At 44.7% G+C, this 7,727-nt stretch overlaps 1 pseudogene across 1 annotated transcript; it reads left to right on the top strand.

The window, feature by feature from the left end:
- The first annotated feature begins 4,411 nt into the window (after positions 1-4,411).
- LOC118527461 (immunoglobulin heavy variable 3-23 pseudogene) lies at positions 4,412-5,033 on the top strand (annotated as a pseudogene). The gene is made up of 2 exons (XR_013440864.1): positions 4,412-4,523; positions 4,627-5,033. The product of XR_013440864.1 is annotated as an immunoglobulin heavy variable 3-23 pseudogene (transcript).
- Positions 5,034-7,727: the final 2,694 nt, after the last annotated feature.

Genomic DNA, 7,727 nt, shown 5'->3' with positions numbered 1-7,727 from the left:
CTAGACTGTCACACATGACCACCTCAACAAGGGTGTGTCTGGAGGGGGTAATCCAGAATGGAGCAAAGGGGGTACAAGTACCGTCCAGTCCATACTTCTCGATGACACTCATTCCAGAACCCTCAACTTAAGGGTGCATTTATTCTTTTTTTATACCATATCTACAAATTATTTATTAGTCATCTGTATATATTCATGTTCAAATTGATCTGAGTAGATTAAAATACTTTGGAATTAAGCACTTCATAGTTAACTTTGCAAATATTTTTTTCTTATTAAATTCTAAGTATTGGAATAATAAGATTTCTATTTTTGTGTTATGTTACGTTAGTCACCATACCGTACATCATTAGTTTTTGATGTAGTGTTCCATGATTCATTGTTGGCATATAACACCCAGTGCTCCATGCAATACATGCCCTCCTTAATACCCATCACCAGCCAACCCATCCACTCACCCTCCTCTCCTCTGAAACCCTCAGTCTATTTCCCAGACTCCTCGTCTCTCATGGTTCTCTCCACCTATAATTTCCCCCTGCTTCATTTTTCCCTTCCTTCTCCCAAGGTCCTCCATACTATTCCTTATATTCCACATATGAGTGAAAGCATATGACAATTGTCTCTCTCTGCTTGATTTATTTCACTTAGCATAATCTCCTCCAGTTCCATTCATGTCGATAAAAATGAGGGGAATTCATCCTATCTAATGGCTGAATAATCTCCTACCTGAATCAACCAAAAATGGAACATAGGCAAAATTCATTAAAAAATGATACCAGATGGAAATATAGGAATGATATGAACCATCAGAAAGCTGCTAATACAAGGTGGGAGGGGAGCTGCTACAGGGGACAGGCAGATACAGAAGGGACCAAAGGATGGACAGAAAGAGGAACAGCAAAACCAGAGATGACCAGACACAATGAAAACACTCCAGGAATTGACAAGAGATATGAGGATTGGGGTGGAACTGGGCTTCTCAAAGGACAAAGGATGGAGACCTCAGTCTCTGGGGCTGATAGCTGGTAGTTAAGGATAACCTCCTTAATTACCTCTTTATCTCACTCTATGGCCAGATAGTCAGCAAGTCTTGCCAGTTACAAGTTCAAGATATACTCAGAATCCAACCATTTCCAACCCCTTCACTGCTGCCACCCTGGACTGAACTCCTATCAACTCTCACTTGGACACCAGCAAGAATCTCCTCACCTGCCTGATTCCAAATTCCCATGTCCCTGTCCCATGCCCACATATTCTCCACACCACTGTGGGTCAGCCATAAAATCTTACAATGTGGACGAAGAGAGGATGGGTACTTGCTTATGGTCTGTCTTCCCTCCTCATAGGTAAGCCCCATGAAGGCAAGTTCTTCTATTTCTGTTCATTGCTGTATTCACAGGGACTAAGCAGGGCCATCGATTGGGCAGTTAGAACCAGAATAACTATTTGTTAATGAATTACATAAGCAGTTATGGAACTGTACCTTAGACTTCTGGGAAAGGAATAAAGGAACTGCATTTTGCATCTGTTTGTGGGTCTTCAGGAGGCTCAGGGCTCTGGAAATCATGCTTTGTTTGTCATCATCACTGACTCTGCAATGGCCTGTTCACAAGGTTCACTGAATGAACTAGTGGAAAGAATGTAAGATAGGTTTACTAATTTACAAGGTGCCTAGAACCGACCTGGGCAGAATATGGATGCTGTTACATCCCCATGCACAGGAGCAGGTGATGAGTAAGAGTAGACTTCATCAGTCATGTCAAGTCTACAGGAAAAACACTACTAAACATGGACTGAATGAATTCTGTACCAGCGATACACAGGACAAAGGTGATGAAGATAACTGCTGTATTCGAGGACTGAGAAAATTGGAGTCGTCTGTGCCTCTACTAGCTGGTGAACAAGTGCAAGGGCCTCAGTGGTGGACCTGTGCTGAGGGAGATGCACACAGGGAGCATTTGGGAGCCACAAAGAAGTGAGTGAGCTTCCTTATCTGAGGAGGCCAGGCGGTCAAGGAGGCGCTTCTGAGAAAGATTTTCCTTGAGCTGAACCAAGTCTTATGAGGATGTTTAGCAGATTAGAAAAAAGCACATTTAGTGAAAAAGGCACAGGCCTGTGTGAAGGCCAAGAACACATGGTTGCCTTCGGGAGTGGATCCTGGGAGGAAGCTAACAAAACAGGGATGGACAGGAAACGCTTGTAGCACATGTTCCTCTAAGGACAGAACCTGTGCTTTCCAGAATTCCTGGACACCTCTCCTCTCAAACTACCCACTTTCCCCAATAAGAAGTGACCTACAAAGGGGCTAACACAGTTAAAAACATCATGAGACATAATCAGGGAGGGGAATCAAATATCTGGAATCCACTCCAGGTTATGGGAGGACTGATGGGTGGGTGTAATGCACGGTGTTCCCTGTTATCGTCAGCACTTACAAGGAAGGGATGTGTCTTCACAACAGCTCTGCCCCAAAGCATGACATGGCTGCTGGGAGGCTGCCTGTGGGTCCACACAGTCTTCTTCCTGGTTGTACAGTTCCCAATGCGTCCCCATTGGAGTTCCTGTCTCCTTTGCTTTAAGTTCAATTTGTGCAAAGAAGAGGACAGAATCTGATACACAATATTATTCCTCAGGAAAGACATGATGTACATCGTAACTTAGTGGTTGATGGTCATTATTTTACAATTAAAATAGAAAACTGGGCGGGGGACAGAGGGGCAATAGATTTGCACTGTCCTGATACAGAGACTTTACATTCTAGTGAGAGTTAAAACCCACAGTCAAGGTCCACTATGGCTCAAAGTAAATAGGTACTTGGAGTCAATAGGAGACACACATGTGTGGAGCCGCCTTATGAGCCTCAGTATTGTAGGAAAACAGTTCTCAACAAAAGGAGAGTCCATACGTGTCAGGTATGCTCTGTGGGGTGTGGGGAGGTGTGGCTGCAGAAATGGGTCCTTTCCATGCCCTGGTGACAAAGAAAGAATGTTCCTGGTTTGAAGTAAAGAGCAGCTCCTGTTCCCAGGTGGAGCCTGCAGACCACAGCTGAGGTTAGCAGTGGAATCTAGGGGAGACCATGGGACATACACGCACAGTCAGAGGCTGAACATGACTAACTTCCACACCCTGGCACCTGAAGGATGGATTTTCTTGTGCACAGGTTTCTTCTGCAGCCTGGCCAGTTCCTCCCTCACTGCTCTTCATCCCAGTTCCTGGCTTCTTCCATCGACAGGATGTTCAGAGCTTCTACCTCAACGTTCTCCTGTCCACCTACTCGGCCTCTTGGTTCTCTTCTCCACAGCCAGCAGAAAATATTACTAAACAACAAGGGATTGTATCTCTTTCTGGAAACCAAGAGCTCTTGGGATAAGAGGGTGTGCGGATGAGCCTTGAAGCAAGTAGCTTCTTTCAGCTGCTTCAGATCCTCCTCTGGCTGGTGCTTCCGAGACTGCGCCTTCACGGCTGTCAGTCATTAAAACCAAAGATTCCTGATACACACAGCAACGTGGTTGTAAGCACAAGGATTCATGCTGAGCCATAGAAGCCCTACAAAGAAAGTACATATGATACAATTATCTATTTATGAATTCTACAAAATTAAAGCTAGTCTAAGGTGACCTGAGAAAGATCAATAGTTATGTGGGGACAGAGTGAAGAAGGGAAGAGGGAGGGGGAATTCCAAGATAAGTACAGGACGTTTTAGGGAGAACTGATGTGCTCACTCTTGATAACATTGATTTTGACACCAGTGTTTATCATATCCCACACTCTGCATGTGTGTAGTTCACCCTGTGACAACTACACACATCAAAGCTATTATAGGTAATCACAGAGATGATTCTGGAGGAACACAGATAGAGTAAAATTTGAGAGACTTGAAATTACACCTTCACAATCCTGATTCTCTCTGCATTTCAGGTAAACTGTAGAACCAGCATTCTGTCCCCATTACAGGAGGGGTTCCACCTTCCTCATGAGCCTGCAAACTCTGTCCCAAGGGGGTTTCAGGCATGCAGCACAGAACTGTGGAAAGAGCACCGACTTATATCCTTGCTCACTCTCACCCCATAAATGCTCTTGGACAACTCACAAACCTTCCACAATTCTAGGTGTAGGTTCACATCACTTAAGGGGGAACATGACACCTAAACCCCAAGATTGATGTTGACATGTAAAAACAAAGTAGTACATGGAGGCCAAGAATATACATTGGAACGTTATCAAATAGTAAATGATATTTTTTTCAAAAGTGATCAATAGCACCACATCAATAGCAGTCACACCTGCTCTGGACACTGCCCTCTCTGTCAGCATAAATCCCAAGTTGAATATATATTCAGAGGACATGCAAATAGGGCCCTCCCTCTGCTGATTAAACCAGCTGAGCCCCAACCCTTGCAGCTGGGAGAGGAGCCCCAGCCCCGGGATCCCCAGGTGTTCCCATTCAGTGAGCAGGACAGAACACAGACAACTCGCCATGGAGTTTGTACTTGGCTGGGTTTTCCTTGTTGCTCTTTTAAAAGGTAATTTATGGTGGACAAGAAAAATCAAGTGTACGAGAGTCTGTGAGTGAGAGAAAGAGTGGTTGTGTGACAGTTTCCTGACCAGGATGTCTTGTGTCTGCAGGTGTCCAGTGTGAGGTGCAGCTGGTGGAGTCTGGGGGAGACCTGGTGAAGCCTGGCGGGTCCCTGAGACTCTCCTGTGCAGCCTCTGGATTCACCTTCAGCAGCTACTACATGCACTGGGTCCGCCAGGCTCCAGGAAAGGGGCTGCAGTGGGTCGCAGCTATTAGCAGTAGTGGTGGTAGCACATACTACGCGGACTCTGTGAAGGGCCGATTCACCATCTCCAGAGACGACGGCAAGAACACGCTGTACCTGCAGATGAACAGCCTGAGAGACGAGGACACGGCCGTGTATTACTGTGCGAAGGACACAGTGAGGGGAAGTCAGTGTGAGCCCAGACACAAACCTCACTGTAGAAGGGGATCTGGTCACCAGGGGGTGCACACTGCTCACCAATTATGTCTTTAAGCCCCAGGAGCAGGTGCATTTGGAGGATATGGCAGGTTTCCTCTCAGGATCTGGGGCTTCCTCTCTAATTAAAGCTGTTTCCCCCCGGGAGCCTCTCTGCACACATAGTTCTGTGCTACCTATTCATTCTCTGACATAAATAAAAATCTGAACAACTGCTATACTAGCAAGCACAAAAGTCAGTGTCACTTGCACTTGCTTGTTCCTGGACCTAAATATGAATGAATTACAAATATCTCCATGCAAATCCCCTGAACACTTTCAAGAGTCCCAGCTGCACTCAGCTGTGTATCATAGGAGACTCCAGCTCAGTGTGCAAGCGTGCAAGAAGTACCCTCTGGATATGGGGCTACAGTGGCGTCAACAATCCAAAGCCAGAGAAGAAAGATCCCTCGTGGGGCTCACTCTCTTAAACCATGTTCACAACAATGTCAGTGGCAGCGTGGGGAACAGAGGGAACCCCACCAGGACATGGTGTGGATGTAGAGTCTGTTGATCATACACACACACACACACACAAACACACAAACATGAGAACATAAAACTTTCATCCCCTTCACCATCTTGTCTGTTGAGAGCAGGGCAGGCCTCTCCTCAAGTCATAACTGCTTGGATGGAGCCAAGGAAGGACACTGGCTCAGGGTGTGTGCTGTGGGTCAGTGGTGGGGATGGGGTCCTGCTCATGGGAGGGGCTTGTGTGGAGTCAGTCTCCCACCTGCATCAAAGGAGGCAGAACTGGTGTGTTCTTGTTAGAGTTTCCATCTGTGAGGCAGGAAGAGAAGAGTGAGGAATGAAGGTCAAGGAGCTAACAGGCAATAATCAAAAGATACCCTGTGATGACTAATTCGACTAAACACATGTGAAAACGGCAAGAACAAAAGCGAGAAATGGCCATTCTAAGTAGAAAATGATACGAATCCTTGGAAATTTAGAAGAATCATCCACGGAAACATCACAAGTAAAAAGATAATAATAGAAGTAGACCGAGTTCTACCCGTGTCTGCAGTGGAAGCTGTCCACTCCCCAAGGTCTCAAACTGGTTCTGAAGTTCTTGTGTTCTCTGTGTGCACTCAGAGACCAGAAGGTTCTACTGGATCCATGAGAATCCTCAGGCTGAGGTGCTGGATGGGAGGAGCCTTCCACCTGCAGGGAATAACTACTTATCTTTCAGTTGCTGATATCAGCTCAATGTGTATGACCTCGACCATCACAGGTTGCTTCCTAAGGACACTGTGATGGATCGAGGAGCACCAGCCTTAGGGAATCATTTAGGTCAGGAGGGTGCAGTCTCATGACAGGATTACTGTCCTTATACCGCAGGACTGGGAAAGCTCCCTGCCCCCTGACCCCATGTGAGGTGACAGGGAAAGAACACACTAGGAGGTGGGTGCCCTCCAGATACCAAATCTGTCTGCACCTTGACCTGGACTTCCCACAATCCAGAACTGTGAGAAATGAGTGTCTGTTGTTTAAAACCATCCAGTCCTTGTACATTGTTACAGCAGCTGCAACAGACTGAGACATGAATGACACATGAACCCAAGCACTGATGCTCTGGTGTTCCCTCCTGCATTTGTTGGGAAATGTACCTGGTAAGTTCCTTCAGTGAGGTTCAAGGGTGGATTTCTCACATGTTCTCTCCTGCAGATAGGACTATCCAGTTGACTATCGTAGGACTCTGTGAAAAGACACAGTGGACACACAGAGGGAGAAACTTGGTACAAGGGAGTCAGGGTTTCCTAGAGTATGAGGAACTTTAATTTAAGGATTTTGTTTTTTGAACCTTCCAGAAGATGTGGATGTGATCACCATGTGAGATTTGAGTCTGATCATCACTTTACAGAGTTGTGTTGTACTAAAAGCCCTGAGGTTAAGCACTTTTGTTCCCTTGCGTCTTTCAGGATTCTTTCCTTGTCTGTGATGTATTTTGTGAGTTTGACTACAGTATGCCTTGGAGATAGTCAGCTTTTGTTGAATTTAATAGGATGTCTCTGTACTACTTGGATTTTGATGTCTGTGTCCTTCTGCATAGTAGGGAACTTTCCAGCTATTATTTTAGGGAATAAAACCAATCCGGCTTTTTATCTCTCTTCATCTTCTGTGACTCTTATGGTACAAATGTTATTATGTTTTAATAAGTCACTGTGTTCCCTAAGTCTACCTTCATGGCCCATTACCTTGGTTTGGGTAACTCATTTTCTATAATTTTATCTTGTATACCACGGATTCGCTCCTCTCCTTTATCCTTCCTCATTTTTTATGCCCTCCACTTGAGATTGCATCTTGGATTTAGTTGTTTGTGGGGTTTTGTTGTTGTTGTTGTTGTTTTAATTTGGGCCTAATTCAATTTTAGTTCATTTATCACTGCAATTAAGCCTTCTCTAATGTCTTCTATCCTTTTTTCAAGCCCACTTTGTATCCTAAAAATCATTGTTTTAAGTTCTAGTTCAGACATCGTACTTATATTTGTATTGATTAAAAGCCTGGCCATGAGATTTACATCCTATTCATTCCTCTGGGGTAAACTTTTCCATCCTTTCTTTTTTTTTTCAGAAAATAAAAAAAGAAAGGGGTAAAAAAATCAGGAAATGAAGATCCTGGGTTTGTTTTGGTCTGCTTCTAAAAAAGAATATAGGTCACTACATAAATTAAAACAAATATAAAGTAAAATAAAGTAAAAATAGAAGAAATAAA

Source organism: Halichoerus grypus, chromosome 8, assembly GCF_964656455.1.
Source record: "Halichoerus grypus chromosome 8, mHalGry1.hap1.1, whole genome shotgun sequence".
NCBI classification, from domain to species: domain Eukaryota; kingdom Metazoa; phylum Chordata; class Mammalia; order Carnivora; family Phocidae; genus Halichoerus; species Halichoerus grypus.
Note: the sequence above shows the minus strand (reverse complement) of the source record. Positions and strands in the feature narration are given on the sequence as shown.